Below are 16,947 nucleotides of genomic sequence, written 5' to 3' on the forward strand. Positions count from 1 at the left end.
TCATCATGTTAATCACATAGCTATCATATGCCTCAAACAGTCCTGATGCTCTTCTAGGTAATCACATCCTGTCATGTTCACAGCTACAGTTGGGATACCTTTGTTATCAAGTTGCTCTCATATTGGAAGAGGACATTCAGTATTTTCACAACAGATCTTATCTTCTATTAACTGTGCAAACAAAGCAGGTTGAGTGTGATGCATGACTTGATACCTGATATGGCGTGTTTAATTATGGCTTTTTGGAGCGTGTCCATCTTGGCCGGGTGATAACCCTGCATCCACTCCAACACTTCTTCCACCGACCACGATGACACGCGCTTCGACAGGCCCATCACTCTGCAAAACCACAATAGATAAGATCAACATGTTAACTTGTTTACTACATAACGGCAAATTTACATTTGGCCATTTGATGAATAAGAAACATAAGCTGTCAGATATGAAATACTCCAATTACAAAAATGTTTGAAAGAAGTATTTGTGTAACCATTTAAAATAGCTTTCTCACTTCATGATTCAACAATGACCTAATGTACTTACAGCAGATCAAGCCTGAGACTGAGGTTAAATAAACGGTAAAATAATTAGATTGAGGTTTGCAGCAACACTGGCAAAAAGCTGCAAACGCCAAAGATTACTTCATTAATATAATAATTTGAAATAAGTCACTTAATATTATTTTCTATTCTTCATGCTTAACATTCAAAGTGAAACTTTGAGACATCACTTATTGTGTGTCAGGCTGCAATTAAGTGTTATTTGTAAGCAATTAATCACTCAATATTTGTTTTGTTTTTTAAACAGAACTGAAGAAATAGTGGGAGAAAACATTCTGTAAGAGCAAGTTTAAAATCCAAATGTGTTTCATGTAAATTGTCTTTAACATCTTTAAAGATTTGACAGAACATTTTATCCAGAAGAAAATAAATAACACAGCCACATCTCAACAGAAAGAAGTACAGTTTGTTATTTAAATAAGGAGTGCCAGTGCTGTGTATAAACGTGAAAAGCGTTCCTGTGATTATTGAAGTAGAATTGTATCACATTGAACAAGCAGTTGTCCCTTTGCAGGATCTTAAGGGGCCTACACACCAAACTGACACCAAAGAACACGTCCCGACAGAACACGACTGTTGTGTCGCCTCACGTCTCCTGCGTCTTGGCCAACAGTCGCACTAGAACACACCGCAAAGACTTCAGCCGACGGCCAAGTAGCACGTACGAACTGCGCATGCGTGAGTGGCATACTTGTCAACCCTCCCGATTTTCGCGGGATTTCATTGCCCTCTCCCGGTTTCCTCCCGGGGTCATATTTCTCCCGCATTTCTCCCGATTTCTTACAAAATCAGATTTACACACGACTGTTTCCACTCGGACTTTAATACAGCTACACTATTGTTTGGTTTCCATGGTAACACGTCTCTTTAGTAGCGCGCGCAACTTAAAGTCTGAGAGGGTGAGGCAGATATTCACAGAAAACAGAAAAAGAATCGACAACTACCCTATACCCTCTGCTCACTCCTTTCCTGTAAAATACAGGTCAAAATACAGGTACAGCCCACACATGGTGCCACAGGCCGCAAGTCAGTGCACTTACAACTACAATAAGCATGTTAGTGTTAATCTAACAGCTCCGGCGATCCACTAGCACCCCCCCCCACCCCCGATTTTGCATTTTGAAATGCTCCCGATTTCTGAGGTCTAAAGGTTGGCAAGTATGGTGAGTGGCCATAACTCTCCTTACCAGCAGGCGGCGGTTTTGCGGTATGTGCGGTTTTACCCAGGGCGCATTAGCCGAGGACATTGTTGTCTGTTGTCCCTCAAACGTAAGGAAATGAACAAAACACTTGAGATTAAATGGCCTTACCAAGATGGTGACAAATATCTCGTTGAGGGATCCTTCAGAGCTGAAAATAGCAGCAAGGTGACATCCACCAACTCCGACACCAAACAAGGTCAGAAAAGTTCTCCTTAAAAAGTTTCTTTAGCCTGCGGTTCTTCTGGTTTTCCTCCCAGCCATATCCTCCTGGGCTGCACCGCTATAGGGCGAAAAACTGCTAAACTGTTGATGTGACCTTTTCAGCAGACCAGTCTGGTTATTGGGGTATAAATATAGGAATGTAATTTCCTGTGTTAATTAAGGGGGATGCGTGATTGGCTGGTGCAATAACGAGGTCCCAGCAGAGTAATTGACATACAGACGGTGAAGACCTTTACACCGGGGCAAAGACACGGAGGAAACTTACAACTAGAGTCAGGTCGAGTGTAAAGGAGGAAATCTCACAGCTGATTTTATGCCTATGGACAGCATTTCCTAAACTATATGACTCCCAAACTGGGCTGATATCTTCAGGGAAATAAAGTGGATGTGTAGCCTCTTGTCTTGCTCTGAAGCATTCATTTATGTCGCCCAGTTACAAGTAAACCAGGACTTGTAAACAGAAGTAATATACGGGAACAAGAAAGGTGTGGAAATTGGCTTTTTGAAGGTGATTTTAACATCCTGTACTATAACTGCAATTTATTAATTAATGTCCACAACTTAATCCAAATGGATGTGTTTAAATCTTTATGAAACACACGCCTGCTGCCCGGGCTACTTCTACTTTGAACGTTTTATTGAGCTTTAGGGTAGCGACGTTGAAGTGAATTTTGGGCAGCTATTCAGGTTTGACTTGGCATCTTGATTTAATATATATAGCAAATGGAACTGTATTAAAAGTATAATGCAGAGAAGTGGTACCAGGGAGGTGTTTTAAACAGAAAGCAGTGCATTAATATCACACTTTGAACCCTTTAAAACATATTTCCACAAACTTAAAAATATGTTACATGGATGGATGTTTTCTAAAGCAGAAATGGGTGTATTTAGATTTGTCTTATGTCATATTTAATATAATGCCTGAGCTTCAGTATTAGTAGAAAAAAAAAAAAATGCTGATACCATAGTTGAGGAATTTAAACATTTATATCTCCAACACTAATTTCATAAATGAAAAAAGTGAAATGTTGCCTAAACACAAACAGTCTAACAATGTGTATTAATCACTACAGTCTTAAATTGGCTAAATCAAGATGTAATCCTGAACGTGTCTTAACAAAAGACAAAATAAAGAATCACCAGAGTTCACATGGGAACCAAAACCAGACGTAATGTTTTAACAGGACACAAATTCAAGATGCATCCTTCATGCTTCCTAAAGTGTGATTCTACCATCTTGTGGTGCCTTGCAGAATTACTTAATCTCTTGAACAAGCCTTAAAATGTTACAGTTGAGTTGTACAAATTCAGAGACTTCATTTTTTTGCAGCCTTTCTTAGTCTGATGCAATCTGGATTTGATGCACTCGTTCTACAATGGTAGCAAGTTAGGGCTGATTTTTATGTTAATAATGATAAGGGTTTAAACATGAATTAATTAAAAGAAGACTATTTAAGAATATATTAAGAGTTGTGTATAAGCTTTTTATATACTCGTCATTCATCACTCATTGAAAACTGCATTGCCTTACACACACACACTTCGTTCAATGTTGATTTAAAAAGTATAAAATGTGGTTGAAAATGTTGGCATTTCGACCAAATAAGGTGTTTTCTTAAAATGCAGGGAAATGCCGAATTGACGCAGTTACTCTCAGACGTATTTTCTGTGATATAGCAGTTTTCCATCTGTTCTGGTAAATGAAGCCTGGTGAAAATGTAATAAATATGAAAGTAATTTGGCGTGTTGCCTGAGTACGTGGGAAGAGATACGGCCCGCACACAGAGGGATTACAGTCACCCATCAACAACTGCATTTCATAACACCAACATCCTTAACAGCAGGTGAAACTAAACACTTACGTCATAACAAACTTTAAGTAGGTTTTTCTGAGTAGAAAGTTATATTTACCTTCAGTCAGTTGTCTGTTTTTGACTGAATATTCCTCTACCTGTTCAAGTGTAACGTTCAGGTAACACAAAAAACATTCCCTTTCCCGGATCCGCCCACTAAGGTGCAGCTGCACGTGATGCCTTCAGTGCTGTCAGGAATATCTGAATTGCACGTGCATCATAACGAATTCCCTTTTCAATACTGTAGCTTTGTAGCTTTAAGTCTTTGTAAGTTTTTCATTATTGGGGTCATTTCATTACAAATAAATCCAACAGGGCGTAAGAAACGTTTCACCTTGAGGGCCTTACCAACTCACTTTTGTTGTGAATTGGTGCTAGTGGTACATATGAGACTACTTGCTACACAATAAACTACTTTTCTCTTGAAGGTGTGATGTATTATAAAAAATGTATACAATAAAAATTAAGAACTAGAATATTGGAGCTGTTGCCGTGTTTATGTACAACTTCTTGACTATATTGATTGGTGTTGATGGGCTCATGAAGGCACCACCAAATTAGGTCAGTAGTCCTAATAGTTTATGTTAAGGCAAAATACTGATATTTATGTCCCTTTCCTTTTTCCAGTTTCTGTTTCAAGTTCCGTTTAAAACTTTTTCAGATAGCATAACACTTTTAGGTCAAATAATATGCCATCTTCACCCAACAGGGGGCGCACATGTACAGCAGGTGGTCTCTTTCTCCCCCTCTCTTCTGCATCAGCTGCTCGGCTGCAGAGAAAACTACAGCTGGAGTTTTGTGATGGTCACGTGATGATGTTGTCAGTATATTACTCCCAATGTTTCAGCGTGTTCGCTTCTATAGAGCACTGAGAGATTGTGCGTGGTGCAGTGTTCCCCTCTGCCTGCAGTCTGTTCTTCACATTTTAATGCATTGTTGAGTTCTTTGACAGCTGAAAAAAACCTGGAGTTAAAGCAACTAGAAGCTACTTTTTGAGAGGAATTATGAGACACGTGGAGCTGTGATTTTGTTTACCAATTGACAGCTGACAAGGTGAGACAAAATGACGTTTGCAACTTCAGTTTGGTGTTTAATATCGTGCTGAATTAACATAATCTGGCACATCTGTATCATGTGAAATGCATGAATCCCGCAGTGACTGCACCTGTTTGAACCTCAGCTGACTGTCACCTGTCATTCCTTTTAAATATATATTATGTTGCAGGGAGCATTTGAGTTCAAAGCTCATATGCATATTAACATGTGTGCAAAGAACATAGTAAATAGGGACTTCATGAAGTGATTAAAGCTCGTTGTGTGAGTGTTAAAAGGTTACTGATATTTGCTAAGCAGCCGTTTCAACTCACTGCAGGATTCCTTGTGCTTTGACCTTTTTAAGATGGTTTAAATATTCATTGCAATTAAGCTGAATGGGAACAGTTAAAAGGCTGATTTAATGCATGTAATGTATTCTGGAGGAGTGCTACATGGACAAAAGGAAAGGAAATGCACTTTTAATGGAACTCACCCGCAGGAAAGTGTCGCTTTGTGTTTGAGCGGTCATGGGTGAACTATATCTGCCTTAAATTAACCGAGCAAAATGGGTTAATGTTGCGCACGGATGACTGAGCAATGATATGGGATGGTCCATGGTTGCATTATGTATAGAGAGAGATTGTGTTCCCACTAAGCGCCCTATACCTCTGTGTACAGAAGCCTCATGAAATCACCTTCAAGTGGGAAATAATGACATAATTAAACTTCCGATTAAGTTCGGGCACTGGTTGTGGAGCTACTCAACATCTTCCTGTTATTGTGTGTTTGTGTGAGGAAACCCTGTGTGTATGCATTTGTGCACATATTAGATGTATGCATGCATAGTTTTGCTTTTTATTTAGTGTTGCATATGCTTTAGTTGTATGTCTTTTTTCTTTCATTTAACTATAAAACACATTTAGTTTCTTTTGCAATAAAATGTGAACTTGAAGTGTTTTTCCTGCTTTCTCTGTTAAGTCATTTAAAACATCCCAATCCATACACTTCCAATATGGGTTCCTCCTGAGACCACACACGCTGGTTCGCTTGCAAACAATCAAGATGCTCAGTTGGGGGAAGGTCTCGTGACGTGACGATGCATGAAGAGATAATTGTGTCCTCTATAGCTGAGTGAATCTCAACTGTCTGCCTGTGGGGGAGTCTCTCAATGTCTCATTTACCTTGGTTCAAAAGTCATACTCAACTTTGAGGCACTTGTACTTAAGTATTTCCATTTTATTTTTGTTTAAGTTAAAATCGTTTGAATAAGGTGTTAAGGCACACAGCTTTTCCTTCCTCTTCCTCTTCATCTCTCCATCTCCTTATTCTTCTTCTCCTTCTTCTTATTGTTCTTCTCTCTTCTTCTTCTTCTTCTTCTTCTCCTTCTTCTTCTTCTTCTCCTTCTTCCCCTCCATCATGATCTGTTTATAGTGATTGGAAGGATCTCAAAGAAGGAAAGCCTCAAGTCATTTGAGGGTAGAAAGTGAAAATCCCCTCCCCATGAGGGTTCAGCCACATTAAATCCCCAGATTTGACCTCATCCCTTTAACACTAGGATCAACAGCTGATCATGTGCTTTGAAGGATACTTTGGTCATCAATCAAATGCTGACCTGGATGAAGGGAAAGGACGGAAAAAGTAATCAGTCAAATGTTATAACGACTTCTCGGAGTGTGCTCCTTTCACCAACTGTGAGCTTTGCTGTTCAAGCCTTTTTGTGATTTATGGTCAGTGTTGCTTTTCGTGGAGTCAGTTCTGAAAGTGTTCCGGTAGAGTTCATATATTTGTTGTTTTGGGTAGTCTGGCCCTTCAAACCTGACACATACCGTGCATATTGCTGGAGGGATAACTCATATGTTTGTAGGCCAACCAGGAAGTTAGCAGCACCTTGGTTCCCTTGACGAAAGCCAATGGGATCTTTCCATTTAAAAACATGTGAAAATCTCTTGAGCTTGTGTTAACCACAGACCTTATTTCAGGCATCTAACAAAAAAAACAATTCAAGAAAGCCACTGATGAAGAGACGAGGCAAGCAGAAGTATCAAATTGCTAACTCACTACTTGGTTTGAGGACTCATTCCCCAGCACTCTACTTTTATTCTAAATATCGTTTTTATTATTTAATCCACTGTTCTAGAGATAGGCTATTTGCTTTCCCACCATCCTCTGTTGGCACTGACTAACAAATGAACTGAGAGTGTGATAAAACACTTGTACCCCTCCAAAGTCAGTGTAATTACAAGATGACTCAAACACACACACTCACACTCTGTAGACACAGTGACACACACAACACACACGGATAGCTCAGTGGGATCTCCTAGCAGCACTAATGTTTCCTGTCCAGCTTCAATCTAAACGTCAACCTGACCCCTCTCTCCCCTCCTGTGATGAGAAAGTCCAGACTGAGCGCTTTTTAACGACTTAACAAACACTCACAGATCAGCCGCCGGTGCTTCTGGGAGTTTAACACCCCGCTGACTCCCTACTGTGCAGCAGATTCAGAGATGTCTATGTCTGCATCCATTTGTTCTGCGTTCCCTCTCACTTTCGGCCATCATGTGTAGTGTGGGAAACCGGGAGAGTAAATGTGCTTAGCTCAGAGTAAATACTTGGATATATGTCTGCAGCTGATCGCGATTCATTATCAGTTCAAGTGTTGAGGTATAAGAAGTGAAATGCAATCTGCTTTTACTTAAAAATGTACTTATGTCATCGTATGAGTGACAGAAACAGTAGCTCATCAATAGCAGCACCTGCTGGATGATCAACCGTGTGTTTGAGATGGATTTACTTCTCGTGGTGATAAGTGGCCTTTGAGACACATTCCGATCCCAGGAGGTGTTTTTATGAGATTTATGTTTAAGGTTACGAACGGCGGAGATGTTGGAACGCTGCCATCACAATATCTGCCAAAGCCCGGATAACATTTATCACCTTGCGTAATTCATATGGGGTTAAAACCTGAGAGAGTTATGGTGCTGGAGCTTAATGTCAGCCAACTGTGGGGAATTGTTTCAAGGTTACACTTTAATAAAAAAAGCCCCAGGAGATGGACATTCTCAGAGGTGTACTTCAAATGGCGAGTGAGATATTTGTGTTCATATCGTGCCAAATGTTGGGTCTATAAGGATTATACTCTACTGTTTATAGAAGAAGATTTATGAGCAGCATGTTTCAGTCGTATAGGTTTTTACTTTAATCACTACTTGAAAATACCATTCACGTTCAAGTCGTATTAACAAGTCAGAGTTTTCTGGACTAGCGATCGTGTAAAGTCCACAATTCAGGGTGTTCAAACCCAAATTCAATGGATATATTCCACTTTTGCCCCGTGACTGATCTTTCCTTAATGCAAAATGTCTTTATGCCAATGTATTTCTAGCTTAAAGAAAAACATAAATCCAGCTAAAAGAAAAACAGGCGGACAGCAAAAACAAAACGCCTGTCAAACTCTGTTGACATATCTCATGACTCTGGTTAGAGACAGCCACAATCCTCCCAATCCCCACAAGGGTTATGCTCTGTTGGTTTAGCCTGTGTGTGTGTGTGTGTGTGTGTGTGTGTGTGTGTGTGTGTGTGTGTGTGTGTGTGTGTGTGTGTGTGTGTGTGTGTGTGTGTGTGTGTGTGTGTGTGTGTGTGTGTGTACAGGTGCAGCTGCAACATATCCACTCCTGACCCTGTGGTGTTCTCAGATTTCGACCCAGGGCTCTGTGAGTTTGGTGGGAAAGTCTCAGGAACAGAATTTGTTGACATTTTAGTGGAAGGAGAACAATGGCCACACACATCAGAGAGACTGTCCTCATCCAACTTCTCTAATCCGGAAACATTTTCACACATCGTTCAATTACAGAAGATATTCCCAACCATGCAGCTGCTTGTTTCGTTGAGGTGAAGTAGAACAGAGGAAAAAACATTTGGGAAGTTTCTGTCAGTGAGGTAAACACACTGTGAACAACGGTTCATTACACATTAACTTAAACGCACTAATAAGGTCCTCTCTATATCCCCTTAGTACCTTAAACATTTTATCAAAAAGCTTATGTATTTCAGGCGCTTTCTGATTGGAATAAGTTAACGTTTTAATAAATGTTCTTCATTCATCATTGTTGGGTTTATTTTAAAAAGTTTGACAGACAGCCCATGTTTTCAGTCATTTGGCTATTTAATGTTGTGCTGTTGTGTCTGCCATTTGTTGTTATGTTTGTCCTGGACCCCTCCATCTCAAGGGATTTATGAACTTGTAATCGTGTGTAAAATACAGGCTTCATCCAGAAAATAAATCAGATTTTACGGAGCAAATGTGCTCCTAATTTGACAAACTCTGGCATTAGGTATAATCAAGCCTCTTCACTATGATTGGTCTCACTTATTTAAAGTAGTTTAAACAGCCCATTACCATTACCTTTAATGACGACATGTTAAAGTTCAAACATACACACATAGATAAGTGTATTTGAAGCATCTGTTGTTTTGTTTATGCGAACACACACGTCATGTCACCATCAACCGACAATAACAGAGACACTGATTTGTATGCACTTGCCCAGCACCATGTGCATTTGATTTGGGAAGTAATAGGATCTAAGTCCTTGTAAATGCACTAATGTCCCTCAGTCAACAGTCAGAAGCAGTTCCAGGGCTGACTCACAATGACCCTGCAGGAAATAAACAGTTTCTAAACAGATTTGTGGCAAACTGTATTGTTGCTCCTCCAGTTTACTAATACCATGAGCGTACACATGTTGTAAACCCCACCTAATCCCTGTATTAAATCCATTGTCTCTTAAACGCAACAATATGTTGACAACGACATCCCAGCCAGATATGAGTCAGAGGGAACATTCAGCGGTGCAGTAATGATTCCAGTTAATTGATTAATGAATATTGACTTTTATCTGTCGTTTCAGTTGGGACAGCTGCAGAGCGTTACTTAAGAGTCTTTTGTAGAGAAGGTTGTTGGTTGAGAAACATTTCAACATATCAACAGAACATTTTGACAATGGATTCATTGTTTTTTTTAAGCAAAGAATAAAAAAAATGTTTTTCTAATTCCCGTATCAGCTGCTCCAATGTGAGTATTTGCAGCTTCTGTAAAATGAATATCTATCGATGTAAGACTGTGTGAAAATAAGCCATTTGAAGATGTCACATCAGGCCTAGGGATTGTGATCAATTATTTCATTGACTTTTGTTCTCACGTTTGGCTGAGTACATCTAGTAAATCTTGCAAATATTGTGTACACTTAATTGATATTTCTTTATGTAAGATAAAGTATAAAATATGTTTGGCTGCTGCCCGTCCACAGCAGTACATCGCTTTGCTTTTATGATGGAACTTCTCTCTGTTTCCCCAAACTACGGGCATGGATAAGTACCTCGCGCAACCCCACTTCAAAACATCCAAACTATCCCTTTGAGGCACAGACACGACGGTGGTATCATATCAATGTTACCAACCAACTCTTGGAATGACATCAAACAAGTCATGTTTACTGTCATGCAGCTTCTCGTGTGTGTGTGTGTGTGTGTGTGTGTGTGTGTGTGTGTGTGTGTGTGTGTGTGTGTGTGTGTGTGTGTGTGTGTGTGTGTGTGTGTGTGTGTGTGTGTCGTGTAGTTGTTTTGTCTCAGTTCAGCATGAGTTAAACTCTGGAGGCAAACTAACTCAGAGCAATTTCTGATCCTATACATTCCTGTCATGTGACACATCTGAGCCAGCTGTGTTTTTCTTACGCAGGAGGAACGTGTGTTCTCCATCATAGAGTGTGTGTGTGTGTGTGTGTGTGTGTGTGTGTGTGTGTGTGTGTGTGTGTGTGTGTGTGTGTGTGTGTGTGTGTGTGTGTGTGTGTGTGTGTGTGTGTGTGTGTGTGTGTGTGTGTGTGTGTGTGTGTGCGTGTGTGTGCGCGCAGCTACAATCCACCAGTGGCCACTGACTGATTGTCACGGTCCGAATGAAATCATTCTGTTGAGAGGCCGCGCAGCAAAATCAGTGTTTAAATTCAGAACCAGGACTCGAGCCAACATCGTGACTGTTCACAGGAAGATAGGATCTCATTAAAACCTTTTTAGTATCCCAGTGAGTTTAATATCTAACATACTGGTCATGTCACATAGGCATAATGATTTCCCAGAGACACCTGGCTGTTCATTTGTCTATGTTTTTTTTTCATCCATCCAGCTCATCTCAAGCTAAATGTTGTAGGTGGTAACTGAAAACTCTCAAAAATATTTAAAGGGGCCCTACAGTATAATGCTTTTTGGGATGTTCCCTTCCTGTAGTGTGGTATATAGGTTTGTGTGCATGTAAATGGTCTGCAAAGGCAAAGAGTTCCCAGATGGAGTTTCTCTCACACACTAGAAAGTAAACATGTCACTGTAGAGGCACAACATACAAATATGAACCTGAAAATAGCATTATAGGTCCCCTTTTAAATGTTACCCTATTTCAATAGCATCAAAAATGTGTTGAAATGACATATCGAAGTATAACAATAATGAATAAGGTAGTGTTTTTGAGCAGTGGTTTGCAGAATTTCATTCATTCATTTATTCTCTCAGCTTCATTGTTGAACTCCTGCATGCCTAAACGCAATAATTCTACTTATGGGAAAAGTTAAATCATACTATTTTCATGATCTGATTATTCTCTTTTGCGTTCATGCATGTAAACATAATCAATTTGTGTTTATTCTTTCCCTTGAAACTGAGGCATGTAACATGTTGGTATAACAGCCAGATTAAATCTAATCTCCATTTAAGAATGTTTATTTTAATGTGGAATAACACACATTAATTTCTGTAACACTGCTGAGGATAACTTCTTAACAAACAACATTAAAAGTAACATGACATTGCTATTCCCATGACTGCTGAAAGATGTGACTCCAAAAACAATCCTTTGAAAATCCTTTTGACCTGAGGGGAATGTTCCCTCGTCAAAAACAGCATAATCCCTGCCTCCTGCCAAGCTATCACACACTCACACAAATAAAAAACACACTTGTTTTGCTAAACTTTGAATAGAAAAACGCTTCCATCAAACAAAAACAGTTGTCAAATGTATCAAGACTAATTCCCAAACATCTGTCGACCCTGAGAGGAGGTTTAAGTGGTGACATGAATTATAGTAATGGCTCCACTGAGAGGTTGTGTTTTTGTGTGAATTATGTTGAATTCATTTGTGCAATATCTGTGTGTGTTGCTTTCCCAAATGCTTGCATCATTTCTCACCACATTTATATTTGACATAAACCAGTAAACAAGTGTATTTGATATTGGCTCGTTCTTACATCTCATCAAGAGTACTTTCTCTTCAGTATGTTTTTAGTAAATAACATGATGGCGTGCACCACATTCATTAAATGTTTGGTCTTACTCTGTGTTCACAGAGTACGTCATTGAGTAAATGTCAGGATTTTCAAATAAAAGCTTTCTGGGGTTATTTGTTTTAGCTCCGACCTTTAATAACATTATTTCATGAAGAAACTAGAAAGCACGAGCTTAGCCTTTCGCACAATGTGCCAGCCACCACTTAGAGAAATAGCTTTGTTTTGTAGCAGGCTAATCTTCAAACAACCTTATTAAAAATATTTATTCCAAAAGCCAACTTCCACTTGCTGTTCTTAAGAAAACCTGTCACCTCTATTTGGACTTTTTACCGATCCCAATTTCTTTGTTGTTTTGCTCAGGTTCTGGAAAGCGTCGCAGGAAGCAGGATCAGTGCTGTGCTCACCTGAACTCCCTCTCTGCCATCAAGTACGCCATCGTCTCCCTCTACATCCTGGTACTTCTCACCATCTTCGGACTCTGCTTGGCAGGTAGGGTGTGACCTGGTCTTCCATTAGCTGTATCTCTTTGACCATCACCAACCATTTTTTGATTTCCAGTGAACATTTAAAGGGGACCTATCATGCAAAATATCCTTTTTGATGTCTTTTATACATAATAATAATAATAGCTTGGATTTATATAGCGCCTTTCATGAGACCCAAGGTCGCTTTACAAAGAAGAACAGGGCAAAACATCAACATAACAAAACAAAAGGCAGTCAGACAACCAGTCAGACAGACAAAACAACAAATAGATTAGGGGCCAAAGGCCTTAGTAAACAGATGGGTCTTGAGGGCCCTTTTGAAGGCGTCAAGCGTGGGGATGTTGCGGATCTCCGCAGGCAGAGCGTTCCAGAGGGTGGGGGCTGCCACGCTGAAGGCTCTGTCCCCGAAGGTTCGCAGTTTGGTGCGGGGTGGTAAGCAGGCCAGAGTCTGAAGACCGCAGGTTCCCGGGTGGGGCATGTGGGCGAAGGATGTCCGATAGGTACTGGGGGGCACGGGCATGGAAGGACTTGTAGGTAAGGAGGAGGACTTTGTAGGTGATGTGGGACTTGACCGGCAACCAGTGGAGGTGGATGAGGGTGGGAGTGATGTGCTGCCACGGCGTTGTATGTGTGAGTACCCTAGCAGCACAGTTTTGAACATACTGGAGCCTGTCCAGGGTTTTGTTGGGAACCCCAAACAGGACACCATTGCAGTAGTCCAAGCGGGAGGTGACAAACGCATGGACTAGGGTTTCGGCAACCGACTCCGAGAGCATAAAGATGTGTCCCCGGTGTGTCGGGACTCACAAAGTGTCCGAAAACCAAACCCTCTCTCTTTTCCTCCGTACCCACATCTCTAAAAACAGGGGAACAACGGAGCTGATCCAGATCTGCGTCCGATATGACGTAATATCTGAAATGTGGACCCACGGGCCACGGCCCTATCACAATCAGAAACAATGCCCGACTGTTTTGGACGTAATATGGTCTTTGTTTACATTAGCATCGCTAACTACTCAGAGCTAAACTGTACTGGAGAGAGGAAATACAAAAAGGACCTTGTGATAAACACGCAAGAGAAAAAGCATTTGAGCTCCATACTGTTTCAGAGATAATCCTTGATGTGGTTTGGAACATGATGGCATTTAATCACGGCAGCGTTTAGCTGAGTATCTCGTAGAATTCTGGGCAGGCACAAGCTCCCCCTCCTTTTTTTTTTTTTTCAAGCTAAGGACCCCGAATCAGCAGTTCTCAAACAGGGCTGAAATAGAGGGATATGAGGGATATCTAAAATGCATGATCTGTTTGGTATTTTCAGCAAAACACGTCATAGACATGTTTTTATATATTTGTATATATCTGAGAGCCATAATATATGCCTAAAAATAGCATAATAGGAGACCTTTTAAGGAGTAGAGGAGCTCTGAAAATACAAGAATGAATAGTTTCACGACTTCCTTAATGTGCATATTGGCCGTCTTTTGTTCTCACGGTTCAGTTGTGCAGATGACATCAGCCATTCCTCAAGGTTGAATTGCAAACAAGGACACACACATACACACATGACCCACTTATTCAATCCAAGGTTACACTCTTGGACGTGGTCTGAAACCTCACCCCCTTTTTTAAACTGTCTGTTATAGTTTAGCGTTAAGAACACACACACACACACACACACACACACACACACACACACACATTGAATAAACAATCATATGAAGCATAACCTAAACTTCAGTCATGTAAAAGTGCTGATTTTATTGACTTTCCTCAGTTGACATTTTTACTACCATAGCTGTTGAAATGTGTGTAATATAACGCTTCAGGACCAGAAGTAGCACATATATCTGAATCTATTAAACGCAACTTCGTAGTAAATCGTGAAATCGTTTTTTTGGTAGTTTTTTACAGCTGTTTTCTTTGCCTCCTGAGCGCTGTGTAAGTGTGATGGGTTTAAACTTGTTTTCTAAATATATCACAGTATGTTTGAAGCTTGACTTTTTAGAGGGTAACATAAAAGAGAGGGCGACGGTTCCATATTTCTTTGTGCTGGATAGTTCCCATACCTCCTTAATGCATGGCTGTGGGAGTACCAGGTTTCAGGCTGCAGAGGAGTGCACTCTACATGTATACACAAAGGCTTTTAAGGGTGTGGAAAAAAGACCATTACCTTTGGCCTGATTCAACAGTTGGCATCACAGCTGATTTTCTGTGAGATGAAGGCCATGATAATGCGGTTCAGTCTTAATAGTTTGTGCGGTTAATTTCACTGTTCAGCATTTCTTAACTGTAAGTCGAAAACTGTCAGAGAAGAACAGGAAGTACGGTTTAATGCTTGAATGAAACTCAGTTTGATGATTGAATTGAGCATTTTAGCGTACAACCTGAAGGCATTTGGCCCAGATTTGATGCATTTTGGGTTGTGACCAGTTTAAACTCTCCAATGGTAGCTTATTCACCATCATGACAGACTCACAGTTTAGGCCAAAGACTCCACAGTGTCATTGATGTTATAATCGTTCTTATGGTACCCTAAGCAAACTTAATCATTGCATTGTTCAGTGATACTTTGAAGAAATACTTGCAGATGTACAGTATATGCATTACATACGGGGAATGTCACATTTAGAATATACAAAATTAACCCAATAATGGACGGACCCAACAGACATTGGGAACTGTTTTTGTTGTCAATTGCACAAATGCACAATAAAGTATAGCAAGGTGTACTACAAATTATATCAAATTATACTAGGCCTCAAGCCTATTTTTCAGGTTTCAGGCTCGAAAATGACATTCCCAGAACAAACGACCATATCTTCCCTTCTAAAAGGGTTAAATTAATAATCTTTGTTCTCAAAGTAATGATAAACCTGTGAGTTGGATGTAGAAAAGTCCGAATCAATATAGATGTTTTTTATTTTAAAGAAAATTCAGATTGAACATGGTAAAAAACTGTAAATTATAGTGTCCGTCCAAAAAATATTTTGTACTTATAGTGAAAACTAACCTTGGATGATGGGTTAGTAGAATAAAAGCTTTAGGAATCCAAAGTACAACATATAATAAGTACCCTGTATCAAGATTGATGCAAAACAAGTGATATTTGACCTTTTTAGACAGATTTAGCAAAAAAAACTCTTCTGGGGCCATTTGGGTGGATTTTCCTTATCTCTGGCCCCCCTTCTTCGATTTTGACAACGTCCTTTGTCTTTGCGAGATTCCTTGGAATGGCGGACGGAATAGAACGCGACATCTTAAGCTATAGAGTTGAATCGACCTTTCTTAGTATCGGTGACAAAGTTGTTACGTAATTGAAGACGAACCGCGCAGAATAAGGTCATTGTGCACTATATCAACGTGCAGCGAGGCAGCAACCGTAGGATAACTAGCGGGTGGACATTTAGTGAACAATTATAGGCCCTTTTGCTTTCTGGACCCACTAGCTTTCTAGTGAGTTCCTCCATCAACGTTTGTCGAATCTTTTCAGACAACTAGTTTACACGACAAACGGAACCACGGATAACGCGACAGCAACTGCAGTGCACACCAAGAGGCGCTTAGGACCTATACTCAAGGTCGGGCAGGCGTCGTAGTAGTCGCTCACATTCGGAAACGACACATTATCTTAAAATTCCACGCCCGGGCCCGTTTGAACCCTACGAGTAGTCGAATCAAATAGTAGCAGGTGTGGTTTATTAAACAAGACAGTTTAAACTGTTTATGGGGCGATAATCGAAAAAGACTACACAGTTTGTAGTTGTTATAAACTGGCGGTAAAAAGCAACACTTGAGGGAGCGACCGACGCGCGTAACCTGGGCAGCTGGAGGCCTGCCGTCGTCCTAGGTCTGTCGCCGTCGGCCCTTGGTGATGCACTGGCAGTGCTTACCGGACGAAGGTCTTCGTTGCAAAAATAAAATCAACCTGATTATAAAAAGGAAAAAAATGATAATAAGTCATACTTCTATTTCTTTGATGTAACTGAGTAGGACAACGTATGTGGGGGTCTTTAGTTGACGGGTTTTGTCAAAAATTACATTCTATTCCTGGAAAATTATAAAAATTATTTGATACTTTATAAAAAATATAAGTATATTATAATAAAGTAGAAAAGTAAAAAAGAAGAGTTTTTTGGTGGTTACGGATGTGTCACTCGAGACTTAATCGGGGCTTTACGATTTCTGGCGGTGGAAAAAAAAAATTGTACTACACACGCCCCTGCTAAAGGGAAGCTAAGATAACCGAGATTGCCAGTCTTTCT

General features: G+C 40.2%; 1 long non-coding RNA gene across 1 annotated transcript in view; it reads left to right on the forward strand.

Moving 5' to 3' along the window:
• The window catches only part of LOC104953646 (uncharacterized), a 17,226-nt gene extending 3,922 nt beyond the window's left edge, over positions 1 to 13,304 (forward strand). The window contains exons 2-3 of the long non-coding RNA XR_799249.1: positions 6,746 to 6,748; positions 13,104 to 13,304. This is a non-coding gene — a long non-coding RNA (uncharacterized lncRNA). The remainder of the gene's footprint in view (positions 1 to 6,745; positions 6,749 to 13,103) is intronic.
• The last annotated feature ends 3,643 nt before the right edge of the window (positions 13,305 to 16,947 follow it).

This window comes from Notothenia coriiceps, unplaced genomic scaffold (assembly GCF_000735185.1).
Source record: "Notothenia coriiceps isolate Sejong01 unplaced genomic scaffold, NC01 NC01_scaffold00022041, whole genome shotgun sequence".
NCBI lineage: Eukaryota > Metazoa > Chordata > Actinopteri > Perciformes > Nototheniidae > Notothenia > Notothenia coriiceps.